Here is an 18,050-nt window from a genome sequence, read left to right as displayed (position 1 = left end):
TGTATAAGCGCAACCATATAGTAAGTGGCTTTCTCCACTCAGCACAATGCCCCTGAGATCCATCCAAGAATGAATCTTGCGTGTATCAAGGGTTTGTTCCTTTTGTGTTGCTCAGTAGTATTCCCCAGTGTCCCATCTCCTTTTTACCGAAAGCACAAGCATGTCAGAAAGTATGGCAGTGAGACAGCTTGACTCTGGCAGCTGCCTCTCCGGTCAGAGCTCCCAGAAAACAATGGTGTCTCCTGAGAGCTGGACAGGACTGCCCCGCCCCGCAGCACTGCGGGGGAGACCTCCCACGGCGTTAGTCCTACCGTTCAGCGTGGCGACGGATCACTGAGATCCACTGCTCTCACTTGGGTCTTTCAGCTCTGCAGGAAGGTCCTTCTAGGACTGACTCACTTTCCCCAAACATCCCACTGACAGTGTTGGAAAAGGTTTCTCACATTCACTTTGTATACACATCACGGGGGATCTCATTGAAATGCAGGTTCTGATTCAGTGGGGCTAGGTCGAGCTTGGGATTCAGCATCTTGAACAAGCATCCAGGTGATGCTGATGCTGCTGGTCCAGGGACCACACTTTGAGTAGCAAAGGTGTAGCGTGTGGAGATTCATCTCCAACATTTCCTGCTGCCAGACCAACCTGGGGCTTTTGTTCTATCACCTGGCCTTTCTGGAATTTCAACCTTGTGGACTGAGCCTGTCTTTCTGACCCAGACCGTGAAGACATTTAGTACATCCGAGGGAATCATTTCAAATTCTGTTTTTCCAGGTGGTTTCAGAGTTACCCCTAAGGAATTATTTGCACAGAACTTCATATTACCCTCCCTTTTTCCTGATCTGCGTTGGGTCTAAATCAAATCTATTTATCTCACAGGTGTTTACTGATGTTGTAAGATGCATAAGGGACTCTCCTCTCTGCCATCAAACACCCACCCTCTCCCCCACTTTTCTTTTCCCTTTTTCCTTCAGGGCAGGCAGTAGAAGAAAAGGAGAAAATTCTTGTTTATTTTAAGGCTGTTTTATGAGGCCTCTTTCTGCACTCACGGAGACCCCCTGGGAGTGGTTAGGGACCCAGGAGGATCAAGAAGGGAACAATCAAAGGCAGCTGTCCCTTCTGTGGTTCACTTGAAAACACTTTGATAGTGGAGAGAGAGGAGTGAAGCATCTGGCTGAGACGGCTGCCGGGTGACCTTGAGACTCCACAGCATGTGCTGCAGGGGAGGGAGGGGGCAGGATTTCATCCATAATTCCTCCTCTTCCCTTGTCAAGGGAATGACTGCACTTTTTCAGCACTTCAAAGGCATCACTCTCATGCATTAAATATTGTGGTTGGGGGTGGGGGGGAAGCTCAGACACCATTTTCCGTTGAACAATAAGAAAGTACCTAAAGTCTGTTTTCCTAGAAATCCCCTGGACCAGGGAATGAGTCCCTGCCCTGGAAGTGTGAGGGTTTCAGTTGACCGTTGCATTTAATGTGAGTCAGGCGTGTGGTGTGGTCACTCAGGAGAGTTAGTCTGGGTCCAGGCTACGTCAGTAGAAGCAGGATGGCTGGGATGCGGCCGTGATGGTTCTCTGTGCTCTGGAGGGATCCCCGCTGGAGCTGTGCATCCAGTGAGGGCCTGGATGAATCAGGGTTCCCAGCAGCAAGCAACTCCGACTAATTTAGACAAAATGGAATTTATTCAAAGATGTTATTTTTTCCCACACTTATTTATCTTTTAATTGAATGAAAATTGCTTCACAATACTGTATTGGCCTCGGCCATCCATCAACATGCATCAGCCACAGGTGCACATGTGACCTCTCTCTCCTTGATCTCCCTCCCGCCTCCCACCCCTTCCCACTCCTCTAGGTTGTTACAGAGCCCAGCCTTGAGTTCCTTGAGTCATGCAGTGAATCCCCATCGGTTATCTACTTTACACATGGTAGTGAATATGCTCCCATAGATGGTTCATACAATTGTGGAGAGGGTTAGAGAAACCATGTTAAAGACGAGGCTGTTAGGAATAACTTACAAACCGTGACACAGGAAAGTCCTGACGAGGTCATTGCTGTCAGTGCTGCCAGCAGATACCGGGAAGGCAGGAATTAACAATGGCAGGCCTGCAGTTACCAGGGGCTTGATTTCCGTGACTACTACACCCACAAGCTCCTATCTCATCCCTGCACCAGGAACTCAACCTCCTCGAGATGCTCAGTGCTTCTGCCTCCGTCTGCAAGAACAGTGTTTCCCCTCAGTGAATCCCACTGCCGGAGCCCGAGACACGTGACTCTGTCTTAGGTATAAGGGAGGCTGGAGATTTCAGTTCTTACTGCTGCATTAGGGAGAGGGGACCTAAATCGTGGATTTTACAAATAAAGATGATGGGCAGCCATGAAATGACAGGTGTGCCCTGCACTTAATGAAAGCCACAGAGAAACTGCAGCCCCATCAGAAGGAAATAATCAGAGAGTGACAGAACAGCTGAAGAAATGGGGCTGCTTCTCTCCATAGAAGAGAAGACGTGGGTGACCATCATGGTTATCTTCCGAGGGAGAGATTTCATACATAAGAGGAATTAGCCTCATTCAGTATGGCCACAGGGATTAGAGTTGTTCCAATGATGGACTCTTCAAGCATTTCACCTAAGTACAAAAAAGAACTTTTAAAAGTCAGAACAAAGCCTTCTCAAGATAAGGGACTTCTCTCATGAGGTAGTGAATCCCCCATCACCAGAAGCATTCAAGAAAATCCTGGTCAACCACTTTCTAGAGATTCAAGCAGTAAACAGAAGTGAGGTAGAATCTAAAGGTCTCTTACAAGTCAGGGATTTTGTCCTTATTAGTTCTTTCCTTCTGATAGTAATCATCAATTTGGCCTTAGAAAAGAAATCAATCTTCATAGATCTTACATAGAATTTGATCTCCCGGCCTTTACTTTTTGCCAAGGCTTCATTTTATTAAAATCTGCCACCTTATTTATCCTCATACAGTTAGTGAGGCAGCAGATCTATTCATTAGTCTTACTTACCGAATACAGAAGGAAGAGAAATGTTCTACCAAACCTCACCAGCTGGAAAGAGAAAAAGTAGCTAGAAGTAGTTCAGTCACTGAAAAATGGAACTTCTTTTTATAAAGGGGAAAAGAATAGATTTCAGTAAAGCAATCAAGTTAGGGAGGGCCATTTTTTAAAGTAGAAAGAAATCCAGGTATGTGAAATCATGTGCGTCAACGCCACAAAATGCATAACATTTTTTAAGGCAGAGAAAAACCATGAGTGGTGCATTAGTTTGGCCACGAGTCCTGGTAAGTGAGTTCTCCTACCAGCCTCAGTCTTCTCACCTGCTGAATGGGAAGGAACATCAGGGGAATTCCCTGGTAGTCCAGTGGTTAGGACTTAATGCTTTCACTGCTGTGCGCCTAGGTTCAGTCTCTGGTTGGGGAGCTAAAATCCTGCAAGCCGCATGGCATGGCCAAAAAAATAAAAATTAAAAAAAAGGAAGAATGGGACTGTCACTGCATTAATGAAGTCAGAGGTGGAGAGGCAATTTTGCAGCAGCGGGGGGAGTGGGGAGGAGGGTTCTGTCAAAATGCAGAATGCAGTGTTCACCAAGGGCTGGGCGAGCAGGGAGAACAGGAGGTAAACTGGGGTTTGTCCCTACCCTGGAGCTGGCTGCCTCAGGTCTTATCACTGTCTGATCAGTTAAATCCAGCTCCCGCACAGCCTCGGGTCCCCAGAGGCCAGCAGTGGCTCAGCAGTCATCCAGCCCTGGGCAGCCTGACAGACCCCCTTACTACACTGTTGAGGAGTCACCCACCAGATTCCACTTGGACACCCTCTTGACAGCCTCACTCCCTGGAGCCCCTGGGGACTCCTGCTCTGAGCTCTCCCAGAGTAAGGAATCTTACTCCGTGTCAGTCTCTGTCACCTTTCATCCCAGTGGTGGTGGAAGTGGTACCCAAGTTTGGCACCTCTTTTTGCTGCATCAGAGATGCTTCTATGTGACCGAAATATCATTTTCAGTGCACGGGAGACTGGCGTTTTCCCATTCCTTTATATTTCATGTTCTTCTCTTATATCTGCAGAAATTGGTATGACAGGATGGGGTTGGTTTTAGAGAATGGTTTCTTGATAGGTAAACGACCACCACAGAAAATCATTTACATTCCTACCGTGGAAAGACATTCTGCATGGATACAAACATGAAAACAGGTAAAATCCAGCGTTGCTCTGACTTGGACATTATAGTAAGATCAAACCCTTATTCAGCTTTCATCATGTGGCAGATACTATACCAAGTACTTTATATGCACTATCTCAATCCTCACCATGAACCCTACCTGATAAGGATCTGTGTTTCCATCTTACACATGGGAAAGCTGAGGTGCAGAGAGCAAAGCTGAAAGGCAAGAGCAGGGAATTCCTTGGTGGTCCAGTGTCTGGGACGTCGCGCTCCCAATGCAGGGGGCTCAGGTTTGATCCCTGGTCAGGGAACTAGATCCCACATGCCACAACTAAGACCCGGTGCAGCCAAATAAATAAATATTTTTAAAAATAAATAAATAAAAGTTAAGTGCACAGCTGGGCTGTGGACCAGAGCTGAGCTGACTTCTAAGCAGGCCCACACCTCTTCATGTATTGCCTCCTGTAAAGAGAGGTGGGGAAAACATGATGCCTCTCTCCTCCCCAGTGCTTTAAAAATGACCATTCAGATAACTATTCAGAAGAGGAAGAAAAAGCCTTATAGGCTAAGACAGAGGTTAATCGTGTATATCTATGGTGAGCTACTAGTCCGAGGTCAGCGGCTTCGGGATGTAGTTTTGTTGTGAGTTTTGTTTGGTGGAGAAAGGAGTGTTGAGTGCTATCAGGGTTTTGATCAGATCAGCCAATATTTCATGGGTGTTGATTTCAGTGGGGACGGAGAGTAGTATGACCGGTCCCTCAAGGTGCTCCCTGACACAGACACAGCCTGGGCACCAAGTTACTGCCTGGCTGACTCCATGCAAAGTGAGGTGGTGAGAGGTGGGCAGACAGCCTCCGGGGACCCGCTATCCCAGGATCAACCCCATGCCTCTTTGGCAGATGGGTCACCAGTTGTGATCATGCTTTGCCGGATGATGGGTCAAACAGGAGACGTGATTAGCCTATTTATGCCTCTGAGCCCGCCCCTTTCCCATTTCAGAAATATGACTTTTATTGGGCCAAGGTCCCACTGACCTGAGTCTTCAGCCTTGTGGATAAATAGAAAAAGCATCAGAGGGAAAATTTCCTGAAGGCTAACTTCACCCCCGAAGAGTGACTCAGTGATGGACATCACTTCCCCTGGGCACACAACTATGAAGCATCTCCTGGCTTCCAAGACTGTTACCACAGGGTGTGAAGAGCAGAATGTGTTTGTGTTAACACAGAATTGGATTTATTCCTCTTTCCCTGCACAGGGAACAATATGAATTTGGGAGTTTTGGATTTGAGTTTCTTGTTAAAGCTGAGAAAGACTTCAAAGACTCAACTGCTTCTTAATGGTTTTTTGTTTTTGTTTTTAATATTTATTTGGCTGTGCTGGATCTTAGTTGCGACACCTGGGATCTTCAACCCTCATGCAGTATATGGATCTAGTTCCCAGACCAGGGATTGAACCCAGGCCCCCTGCATTGGGAGCTTGGAGTTTTAGCCATTGGAGCACCAGGGAGGTCCCTAGGGCTTTCTAAACGAGGAAAGGCTCACAGAGCCTGCGGTCGAAGGCCCCCTTTATTCCTTCCACGGCCCAGTGCAGCGCAGCAACCAGACTCCTTATCTGACTTCCACCTGGAGGACAAGAGACTTATTTGCTTCCAGTTGCTAAGACCACCTTGAACATGAATTTTGCTTTTAGCTGCAACCTTTCAGAAGCACCTCAAGAGGCAGCGGGCGGCGGCGGCGCGGGGCTCTCTCGTGTTCGGCGTTGAGCCCCGGCTGCTGCCGCGGTCTCCAGAGCTGCTGCCTCAGCCACTGCCGCCGCTGCGGTCGTCCCTGACAGTCCCAGCTTCAGGGTGCTCCCCGCACGGCTCCTGCTGGTGTCCCTGGAGCGTGGGAGGCTGCTGAGCGTGACCGGTGGTGTCCGGTAGGAGCTGCGTGTCTCACCCTGTGGCGGGGAGGGCGTCCATGGCTGCAGCCAACAAGGGCAACAAGTCCAGAGTCCGGAGTATCCGCTTCGCAACAAGCCATGATGCAGAAAGCTCCCAGAGACATGTCCACTTTGATGAGAAGCTGCATGACTCTGTGGTCATGGTCACCCAGGAGAGCGACAGCAGCTTTCTGGTCAAGGTTGGACTCCTGAAGATCCTGCACAGGTATGAGATCACCTCCACCCTACCCCCAGGGCACAGGCTGAGCAAGGACGTCCGAGACGCAGCTGTCCCCAGCCTGCACCTCCAGCTCCTCAGCGTCATGCCCACCCCAGAGGTTACAGCGTCAAGTGTGAGTACTCCGCGCACAAGGAGGGCGTCCTCGGGAGGAGATGCTGCTGGCCTGTGAAGGTGGCGCCGACACCTGCGTGCGCGTGCCGGCGCGGGCGCGCCTCACGGACGGACACCGCGCACACCCCTGAGGCTAGACGGTGTCAAGTGCCTGGGTGCTGGGCTAGGATAGACTCAGCACAGTGACTGGAACGGCTTCGACTGAGGCTCTCAGCCCCACCTGCCTCGGGGCCCCTCAGCCTTAAAGCCAACCTCATCTCCGCAAAGGCTGCGTGACGGTGTGGCTTCCTCACCCTTCCCCAGGGTGGGTGTGGAGGTGGAGGGTCCAAGGGCCTCTAAGCTAGAGCCTTGCCCACGCCTCTCACCTCATTTGTACCACCTCCCTGCCTCTCCAACATCCTCTTCTCCCACTTTCTCCTGTGTGCCTCAGCCTCCTGCTGGAAGAAATGGATTGAGCCCCCCAAGGAGGCTATCTGAGGAGGGCCACGGGTGGGCCTGGGGTGGGTCATACCCATCCCTACCCCGAGCCATAAGGGCCTAGGAGAGGAGGGAGCTGGCTCTGTGGTGGAGCAGCCCCTGTTATTACTGCTGCTATCTCGCTTTAACCACCTCTCCTGTCTCCTTGTTCCACTGCTGTCCATAGTAAGGAGAAGGGAGATGCAGTTCCCAATCCCTGCTCCCTAGGTCTGTGTTGTTTTTAAATGACTGGTTGGGATAAAATCCTGAAGAAATAAAACTTCCAGTTGGGGGCGGGGCGGGGAGAAGCACCTCAAGCATAAACCACCAGAAGCTCCTCACACTTCCACAGGCACCCAAGGTTTTATGGCTGTTCTTTGTTTTGTAATAGACCAGCTGGAACCGAGGAGAAGGAAATGGCAACCCACTCCAGTGTTCTTGCCTGGAGAATCCCAGGGACAGAGGAGCCTGGTGGGCTGCCGTCTATGGGGTCGCACAGAGTCGGACAGGACTGAAATGACTCAGCAGCAGCAGCAACTGGAACTGAAACATCGTTCTGTTTGTCTAATTTCCTACTGTACATACAGAATCTTCATCTTCAAAACATCTGTGTTTGGGGGAACAGGACCCGACTGAGAAAGCCCAGCATGTGCTTTTTTTAAAGTGAAATAGGGAAATAAGTAAATAACTGTGATGTCCAGGCAGCAGAAAGTCAGGACATTGGACAACATCATGGTTCAGGGTTGAACTGCAGGGAAGGGGCCTCAGTGGCAGCCTGGGGTTAGACAGACTGGCCTTTGTTTGTGATTTAGTGTGTGGGGGTCACTTGGCTACTTGATCGATTTTGTTGAGGGAAGGTCATGGATGCAGGCAGGATGCAGCATGAGCTGAGGTTGTGTATCGTTGGGTGGGAACTCAGTCACTTCAGTCGTGTCTGCCTCTTTGCAACCCCATCGACTGCAGCCCTCCAGGCTCTTCTGTCCATGGGATTCTCCAGGCAAGAATACTAGAGTGGGTAGCCATTCCCTCCTCCAGGGGATCTTCCCCACCCAGGGACTGACCTTGCATCCCTTCTATCTCCTGCATTGGCAAGCAAGTTCTTTACCACTAGCACCACCTGGGAGGCCCATGGTTGGGTAAAATCCTTTAATTGTCCAGTGAGGAAGGCACAGTCTGGCTCCTTCTCCTCCCACTGCTGGTTCTACTTAGAAGGAGGAAAAGAGCACCAGAGGGAAGCGGACAGCACTGGCTCCCCCCAGCCCCACACTCCACTCACTCTGGCCGTTGTTGGCAACTGTGGGCAAGTCGGACGGCTCTCTGCCTGACCCCTGCTTCTCGGTCTGTGCAAGGGTGGGTAGCTTTCCCTAAAAGACGTGCCCGACTCGACTCCCTTGCTTCTCTGAGTGGGCTCCCCAGACAGTAGCATCAGCCTCACTGGGAGTTTGCAGGAAACACAGAATCTCACTACCACCCCAGACCTACGGCCCCGGACTCTGTGTTTTAACTGGAGGCCCAGGTGACTGCTGAGTACGCTGGGGTCTGAGATGCTTCTCTGTCCTCCCAAATCGCTGTGACTGCATCAGGCATCTCGCAAAGGATACCCCAAAACATGCCTGAAGAGACCATCTAGAGATGTCAGGGCTTGGGGGGCAGACCAGGGCGGGACGTGGGAGAAGACCTTTCATAATGTTTTCTTTGTTCAGCTGTTATAAGTCATTCTAAGACCTCCATGTTCTCAGAGACGTTTTCTGATAGTCATTTGTGCATCCTTTTGCTGCCAGTCACTTCTCCCTGACTAGAGGTGTGAGATGTTTTTCAAGCCCGCTGCGAATGTCTGGTAAATTGCCTTCCCTACAGGATGGCTTTTTTTCCCTGCTGGGTCTCACCAGGGGACACTGTGAAGAAAGCTTTGAAACACCACATATATTATTAAATATATGCAGTCACCCTTTCCAGTCAGCTGTTTCTGATGACAACTTAGGATTAGGTCCTTCAGCAAGCATTAGATATAAGTCACTCCATTCTGGGGAGGGATGACACAGAAAGCTGAGGGCGTTTTTTTAAAACCACGTATGCCTGTGTGAGTTTGGATAAAAGCAGCTTGTGTTCCAAGTGGGACAGAGAGGCCACTCAAGGGGCAGGCAGAGAAGGGGATCAGGGGAAAGAAGTGTGAGTGGCTTGAAAGAGGATGTTTCAAGGGTACATGGGCAGAGGGAGTGGGGCTGACTGTCTGAAACATCTTCCTTAGAAATGTCCTTTGAGAGCATAATAATTAGAACAAGAAACTATGGTGTTTACAGACTGCCCCAAACTCCTAGGATTTCAGCCTTTAGATTATGTCTCTATATACCTATTAAGGAAACATGATCTTTTCATCCAAAGGAGATCAAGGCCCTGCCTACAAGGCAGCATGGAGAAGGAGTGTTGGTCAATGATCCAGATAAGCCAAGGCCAACCTCCCACCCCAACTACCTCTGTACACAAACCGTCATCACGGACTTCTCCAAAACTATCTGACCGGGGCACCAGCCACGCATGTGCCTGGGGCTTGGTTTAGCAAACCGCCTGTCTGTGACACCCGCCACTTACTCTGTGATGGAGGTTCTCCGTGAGGGGAGGGGGCTGTGAGCACCCCTCAGGGTAATTGGCAAGGTCTGGAGATATTTTTGGTGTCATAGCCGAGGGAGGGGGAGCTGCAGGCATCTAGTGGTAGAGCTGGGATGCTACTAAACATCCTATGAGGCACAGGACAGACTCCACGGCAGAATTATCTGACCCTCAATGTCATCAGTGTTGAGGTTGAGAAGCTCTGTTCTGGGAAAATGGGTTTGCGTTTCCATTTGCTGCTTAGCACGGTGCTGTTGAAGGAATCTGGGTCAGAACTTCCTCCCATAGTTTCTTGGGTCACAGGCGAGTCTGCATGAACAGACTCTAGCGATGAGCCGAGATGGCTCCAGATCCTACCACCAGGTTTAGCCACCTCAGCTATGTCACCACAGGGCTTCCTGGGAGGGCAGAGCCCCCTCGTTTACATTTTAGTCTCCAAGGGGATTTCTGAGGTTTAGCTTCTTCCAATCCTGGTATCTTGGCATAGATGACCTCTGGGAGGTCAAGAGAAATCCAGGTCATATCCATTTTGGAAGCTCCAAGTATAAAAATGAAGAAAGGCAGAAACGAGATTACAAAAATACCAATTAATTTTAAATACTTGCATATAGGGAATTAATATTTCTACCCCTGAATAATAGAATGTAATATACTTGTGCTCTTCACAATATAACTACAATATTTATAAAATGCATATATTATTTCAGAGTGCCCTGCAAACAAGGTTGTCCCGTAGTACGACACAACGTTATAGGTGGACAGTGAAAGTCTTTTCTTCAGTCTTGTCGGTCTGTAGCTCTAAATATACGTTACCTGGAAAAATATTAAAGATCTAAATGTACAGCTCTTTGAGGCTATGTCATTAGCAGCAAAATTTCAAAGACAGAAAATAATAGTTAAAACATATAAAAACTTACCTATGTATGTATGTATCTGTGTAACTATATATTTATGGTCAAAACATGTAAATACTGGATAGCCTAGGTAGTATTTTGAGTTAAATAAATAATGCATGAATATCCTATGTTGTTTTCAATCCCATTTTACAGATGGGAAAACTGAAATGGAGTGAAATCAAGTGATTTGCCAAAGGTCACATACTTTACAAGTAGGTATGTTCGTAGAATCAGGTAAGTAAGTAAACTCAGGATTCAGGCCGAGGGAGGTGGACTCTGGAGGCCACACCCTTAAGTCTTGTGATACACAGCCTCTCAAAAGGAAAGACATGGGCTCAAGAAGATGTGCAGAACCATTGAATGGCTTGAGAAAGCATCAGTGTGATTGATGCTAGCAGTAGAGGCGCTGGAGTCAGACAGATCTGAATTCAAATCCTGATTCTGATCCTTGTTAGCCATGTGGCCGCGGGCTTCTTACTTCACTTAAAGCTGGTTTCCTCTGCTGGAACATGGGCAAGGTGGTCCCCAGGTGTCCAGTGAAGCTGTGTTGGGATCTGAGAATTAGCACAAGGGTACCACAGGGTACACAGCTGTGTGATGGTAAAACTGAAGCTCAGAGGGAGCAAGCCGGTGGCCCAAGGTCACACAGCAGACTAGTGACAGGCCTCTTCTTGACACATAAGCCGTTCTCAGTTATTTCACGTAGCCGGTCCCCTCCATCCCCAGGTAGTGTCGTTCTGAAACTTCCCATTTCAGGGCTGCAGATAGGCTCTGCTCACCTGCAAGTCTGGGCCATCATACAGGGTGGTTCATGCCAAACTGGGTGAAGTTGTTGTTGTTCAGTCGCTAAGTCGTGTCCAACTCCTTCACTATCTCCCAGAGTTTGCTCAAATTCATGTCCACTGAGTCAGTGATGCTATCTAACCATCTCATCCTCTATCACCACCTTCTCCTCTTGCCCTCAATCTTTCCCAGGATCAGGGTCTTTTCCAATGGGAAATTAGAGATCGCAATTAGAGATGCTTCAGTTCCAGAACAAGTTGGGGCAAAGAATGCTCAAGCTCCAGGCACAGTCCTTGAGTGGCCACTAGGTGGAGCCACACCTCCACATTCTGGGGCTCTCACACTGTCTCCAGAGGAGTGACTGAGGAGTCTCGAGCGTTCACTCACTCACTCATTCACTCAGTAAATATTAACTCAGTCCCTACTCTGCGCTAGGCAGGGTGATACAGCAGTGAACACTGCACTAACAAACCCCATAATAAGAATCTGATAACTCTGTTTTGATGTCTCATAACCAGGCAACAACTACATCATTCTACTCACTCCATCCTTAAGAGGGCTCCAGAGATGTCATGCTTCCACTTCCTATTCAAATATTCACTGGGCATGCCTTCTCCCCCAAGCTCTGGGAGTCCCAAGATGGATCACTCTCTGGTGGACAAGTCAAACACGGGCGTTCAACTTGACCTGTGTGATGACTGATGTTTGCCAGAGGCTGGCCAGAGGAGCCCAGAACTTGACTTTAAATGTCTCCAGGACCCTTTAGAGTCAAGTCGTTTCTCTGTTGGCATCCTGAAGCAGAGAGATCAAAACCTGTGCCCCACCCATCCTTTCTCTGCTTCTTGTGAGCAGCTGGATCTGTTTCCCAATCCTTGTTCTCATGACAATGGAAATAGGGTTCTGTCTGCTCAGAAACCTCTGTTAATGCCACCATGTGGGGCCTGAGATGGTGGGGATGTGACTGATTTCTTTCACCTGGGGCTTTGGTAAAGCGTCCGTCTTCCCAAGGTGCACATTCCTGCCTTCCCTTCCAAAAGGGGCTGTGTGGGTGTGAAGGGAGCCATGTAGGAATGAAGTTGGAAGACTCGGGCCCTGACCCCATATCTTAGATCAGTCACATCCTTTTTCTGGGTCTCAGGCTTCTCGTCTGTGGTAAATTAAACACAGCCACCAATTCTTTACAGACCCCCCCGTCAGGAGATGGCGGCTTTCCCCGCTTCCCTCCATCCCTCCTCAGCCTTGCTCTAATCCAAATGGCATCATCTCCCTCTAGGTCAGCCATACGGTACCCTCCTGATGGTTTCCCCACATTCACTTGGTCCCCTCGCACACATTCTACACACCGGAGATCAGATGACATGAAAACTTAAATTACATGTGTCCTCTGTCTGTCGTATGCCCCCTAGTCATGGCCCCCAGCCTCCCTTACCACCAACTGTCAAGATGGTCACCATATAGCTGCACCGCCCCCCCCCCAACCTGTCTCCTCCCGTCCGCTCTGCTCCAGCCTCACGTCTGGGATCAGAACCTCAGTACCACACAGCTGGTCACTGGGAGAGAAATCGGAGCAGAAAAACCAAGGTAGAACTGGAGTTAGCAAGCTTATGGGATTGAAGTTTCAACTTAAGACAAACAATGAGGTCTTACCCAGAACCTTCCTTGAACCTGAGGAAAGGGTTTTCTTTCCTAAGAAGTAGAGGTGGTGGTGGCATCCAGATGGGAGCATTTGGGAAAAAACAGAGTTTCAGTGCAGGCTAAGTGGTCAGAAACCTCAGCTGCCCCTCAGCATCTGGACGGGGAACTGCGTAAGTCAGTCAGCATCAGGCCGCCCCAACCACGTTCACTTACACGTCTCAGTTTTCCCCTGATTTTGCAGCTCTGGTCCTCCACTAGGGTGTCAGCTCCTCTTGGGGGGAGGACTATGGTATATTCATCTTTGTAGCTCCCTGTGTCTCAGACAGAGCTCTGTACAAAGATGTCAGAGAAAACGGGCCTTTTTTTTTTTTTTTTTAAATTCTAAGATATTTATTTATTTATCTGGCTGCATCAGGTGTTAGTTGCCACACGTGGGATCTTCGTTCTTTGTTGTGGTATGTGGGATCTTTAGTTACAACATGTGGACTCTTGGTTACAGCCTGTGGGATCTAGTTCCTTGCCCAGGGATCAACATGGGGACCCCTGTGTTGGGAGAATAGAGTCTTAGCCACTGGACCACCATGGAAATCTCAGAGAAAACATTTTATGAACGTCCTGAGCATCAGTTCTTCCTGCCAGCCCACTGCTGGGAGCAGCGTCTCAGTTTCTCTTCTAAAGAACTCTCCTCTTCCACACTCTCACCCACATGCCCCATGTAAGAGCTGACTTCCTCTCTGGCTCCAGAGTTGGACATGTGCTCTGCTCCAACCAAGCAAAACATCACCTTCTCCTGACTATAGTGACTGGTTTAGGAGTGGGCAAGTGACCATTTCAGAACCAAGGAGACAAATGAGACAGAAAAGCGGAGTTTATAAAGGCAAGTGCTTTTCTGTTAGGACAGCAAGCAATACAAGCTGCAAACTGCTGAAGGCCTGGAATTAGCTAAATGCATAGAAAAATAGAGACAGAAAATGGGAGAGAGTCAAATCCTGATGACATGGGTTAAGCCCCTGGATCCAGCTTGAGTCTGAAGCCATTTATGTCATTGCTTCCTTGAGTTGTCAGAGCATGTAAATTCCATTTCTTGCCCAAGTCAATTAGAGTTTGGTTATCTGTCACTTGCATCTGGAAGAGTTCTGACAGATAAATGAATGAATGAAAAAGTCTACCAGAAAACTTGAGGCATAGAGAAAAGGATTCTGTGCTAAAAGTCAGGGTGGTATGTTGCTATTTACTAACTATGTGACTCTATGCAAGTTGCCTGATGTCTGTGGACTTCAGTTTAGAACTCTGATAAGCATTTACTTGGGACTTCCCCAGTGGCTCAATGGTAAAGAATCTGCCTGCAATGCAGGATACCCGGGTTCGATCCCTGGGTTGGGAAGATCCCCTGGAGGAGAAAATGGCAACACACTCCAGTACTCTTGCCTGGAGAATCCCCATGGACAGAGGAGCCTGGCAGGCTATAGTCCACAGGGTTCAAAGAGTCGGACATGACTGAAGCAACTGAGCAAGCAAGCAAATCATTAATTGATTCAACAAATATTAACAGCATTTATTGTGCCTGGCGCCATGCTAGGTACTGCTGGGCTCTACTCTAGTAACAAAGCCCTGATGGTTCCTATTTTCATGAAAATGAAAAGTTCAGTTCTAGAAAAATAAAATTGATTATGTCATGGCAACATCTGTTTGCAGTAGAAGTCTCTACCACTTAGTAACTGGTGGCTATTAATATCCTTCTACTCCTTGTCAGCTAACTACTATTGTAAGGTTAGCTATAGGAGAGGCAAGAAATAGAGCCTAGTGTAATGGGGGTGGGGGTACCACGCACTTCACTTCCTTCTCTGGCTTGGGACCAATCAGAAATCATGTTTATGAGCCTAATTATACCCAGCACTAAGCTAAAGGGTGTAATGACAGCCTTGCGTGGGCTTGGGTCCAATCTTCCGAGACCTTTAGCTCTAAGAATGAATAGCCAACATGCTACCAAGTACAGTGTTTTTCTGGCCTCTGGCAAAGAGACTTTTCTGAGTTAAATATGCTCATCAGTGTTCCCAAGAATCAGGCTTAGAAATGGAACTACTTAAGCATGATCTCTTTCAATTCTTGTTATAAGGAACTAATAATGCCAACTGCAGTTGGATTTTCAATCCTAAAGGGAATTCACAGCTTGGGTTGAAGTGGCAGAATGTCAGATCTAAACCCAGTAAAAGAGTGTAAGTTCAGCAGGCCCAAGGTAGCTAGAGCCATACTCCACTTTCTATTCTTTATTTACTCATTTAACAAATACTTATCGAATACCCACTCTGAACCAGCACCGTCATGGAGCAGCAGCTGTCTCCTGAGAGGGCAGCCCCAGAGTGAATGAATCCAGAGGCAACTACTCAAATACAAGCCCACTCCTGCATGCCAGGTGTGTACACCTAAGCCCAGCCAGATATTAATAAGCCAGTCTTTACTAATAAATCAGCTCATGTGCTCTGGTCTAAATATAGCCCAGGTTCTTGCCTGTTCCCATAATTATTGCTGCATTTTAAAATGACCTCAAAGCCTAGTGGTTGGGTACTGAATGCCACTGAACTGTACACGTAAAAATGGTTAAAATGGTAAATTTTATAGTACATTTAACAACAATAAAGAATTATGGAAGGATTAAAAAAAAAACTTAAGGGTTTGAAACAACCATTTAACTATGCTCACAGATTCAGGGGACAGGGGTCAGAATTGGGGGCAAGGTGCAGTGGGGGGGCTCATCTCTGCTCCACAGGGCCTGGGTCTCAGGTGGGAAAACTCAAAGGCTGAGAGGAGGGGTTAGGGTCTGTGTGCTGGAACCATGTGAAGGCTCTTTCATCTATGTGTCTGGCTTGATTCAAAAACTAGGACTGTCTACTGGGGCACCCACGTGTGGCCTCTCCTTGTGGTTTGGATTCCTCAAAACATAGTGGCCAGACTTTGTATATGGCAGCTCAGAACTCCAAACATAAGTGTCTCATGGGGGGAGAAAAGGCAGAACTTGCATCCTATTTGTGACCTAGCCTTGGAACTTCTGTCATGCTGAACATTGGTCAAAGCAGTCATAAGCCTATCCAAATTCAAGGCTGATGTGGGTAGAGTTAGACCCCAGGTTTTGATGGGGGAGCATCAAGAACACATAGTGGAAAACACGTCTGAAGGACGATATTGTTGCAGTCATTTCTGAAAAATACAGCCTGTCATATCACCTTTTAAAATGGGCCAAAAGCAGGGCACTTCCCTGGAGATCCAGCGCCTAAGACTCTGTGCTCCCAAAGCAGGAAGCCTGGGTTCGATCCCTGGTCAGTGAACTTGATCCCACATTCTGCAACTAAGTGTGTGAATGCAACTAAAGATCCCACATGTCGCAACTAGGACCTGGCACAGACAAATAAGTAAATAGATATAAATAAAAGTTTTTTTTTTTTTAAATAAAATGGACGAAAAGCAAAGAAGCTACAGAGGAATTGCTTTAGAGAAACAGTCCTGGAAGAGATGAAAACATACTCTGCCTACCCTAGGGATTAGCAGTTCATGCCTGAGAGGATCCCTCCCCAAGCTGGGCAAGTTCCAAGGGGTCCTGCTGAGTGTAAGAGTTACTGGTGTCTAGTTGTAGTTCTGCCAGTCCCTAACTGAGTGTGATCTCATGGTAGTAAGGCTTTTCATTGCTGAATTTCCTCACCTTTAAAATAGAGGGGGAGTTCCCTGTTGGCCTAGGGGTTAGGATTCGGGGCTTTCACTCCTGCAGCCGGGGTTCAATCCCTGGTCAGGGAACTGAGATGCTGCAAGGCGCATGGTGCGGCCAAAATATTGGAAAAAATTAAATGGAGGTAATTTTTCATCATGTTTCATCAATATTGTTGCAAAACCAAGCAAACTATTGTATGTAAGGAAAATGGGTTGCAAACTGCCCACAAATTGGCCCCATATGTGGACAGTCCATTCTGACAATAAAACTGGGGCAGAGCACATGCCGCCGGTTTTCTTTGCCACCACTCTCTCCATAACCACCACCCTCCTGTTTTGCTTGCCAGTCTCAGATGTAGGGAAGAGAGATGGAGGTCAGAGAGGGCAAGTGACCAAGACAGAGTCACAGAGCCAAGAAAATCAGCTCTTGAAAATATCTAACCACCTGATGACCTGTCCTACCAGTTTTTCCCCAGCACAAAGAGCCTCATTTCTGCTCCCCACCCTGAACTAGTTTCACAGGGTATTGAAGGTCAGCAGCTACAGAAGTCCATCATGATTTAATTTTTGTAGAGATAGGTGGCAAGTGTCCATAGTGTGTGAAAGTGTTAGCTGGTCAGTCGTGTCTGACTCTCTGAAACCCCATGGCCTGTAGCCCACCAGGCTCCTCTGTCCATGGGATTCTACAGGCAAGAATACTGGAGTGGGTTGCCATTTCCTCCTCCAGGGGATCTTCCCAACCCAGGGATCAGATCCAGGTCTCTCGCATTGTAGGCAGATTCTTTACTATCTGAGCCACCAGGGAAGCAAATGCCCATGGTAAGTGCCAATTTGTAGTTGACAGTATCCTAGCTACTTGCTAACTGTGTGGCCTTGGGAAAGATTATATTCCCCCATGCGTAAAATGGGAGTAAGATTTCCCACAAAGGGTTAAGAAGTTACCAAGTTTACATAAGGCACTTAAAACGGTGCCTCCTGTATATATCAAGCACTTTGTGTTTGCTGCTGCTCCAACCACTACCTTGTACTTGGTATATAAGTAACATGCAAGAATGTAATGAAATGTAATGGCTAAACTATCTCCTTGAAATGATAATTCATTCGGGGGAATTCCCTGGTCATCCAGTGTAAGGCTGGGGCTTTCACTGCTCTGCCGAACTTGGGGAACTAAGATCCCACAAGCCCGCCTAGCCAGAGAAGAAGAAGAAGGAAAAAAAAAAAGTTCATTTTGGAGAAAGCTTTTAAAAACAAACCTAAAACCTCTACCATTGTCAGCTCTAAGAACATGGAGGCAAAATAAAGGTTGGTGTAAATTTGGCTCTGACCTTTACAGTTCCAATTTCATTTATTTATTCCTTACTCCCACGAAGCCGCAGACATCGTCATGGATGTCTTCTAAAACCCATTCACACCACCGTACACAGCAGCCTTGCTCTCGTGGACTCCAGACCCGGCTGCCTCGGAGACCAATTCTTTCCCCACCCTTTTCCCGTTCGGCGCTTTCGAATGACGTCAGAAGCGGGCGACAACCCCTAAG

The 18,050-nt window shown here is 48.0% G+C and overlaps 1 pseudogene across 1 annotated transcript; it reads left to right on the top strand.

Moving 5' to 3' along the window:
* Window positions 1–5,852: 5,852 nt before the first annotated feature.
* Window positions 5,853–6,642, top strand: LOC122680489 (annotated as a pseudogene). The gene has a single exon (XR_006336705.1). The product of XR_006336705.1 is annotated as a UPF0687 protein C20orf27 homolog (transcript).
* Window positions 6,643–18,050: the final 11,408 nt, after the last annotated feature.

This window comes from Cervus elaphus, chromosome 22 (genome assembly GCF_910594005.1).
Source record: "Cervus elaphus chromosome 22, mCerEla1.1, whole genome shotgun sequence".
NCBI classification, from domain to species: domain Eukaryota; kingdom Metazoa; phylum Chordata; class Mammalia; order Artiodactyla; family Cervidae; genus Cervus; species Cervus elaphus.
Note: the sequence above shows the minus strand (reverse complement) of the source record. Positions and strands in the feature narration are given on the sequence as shown.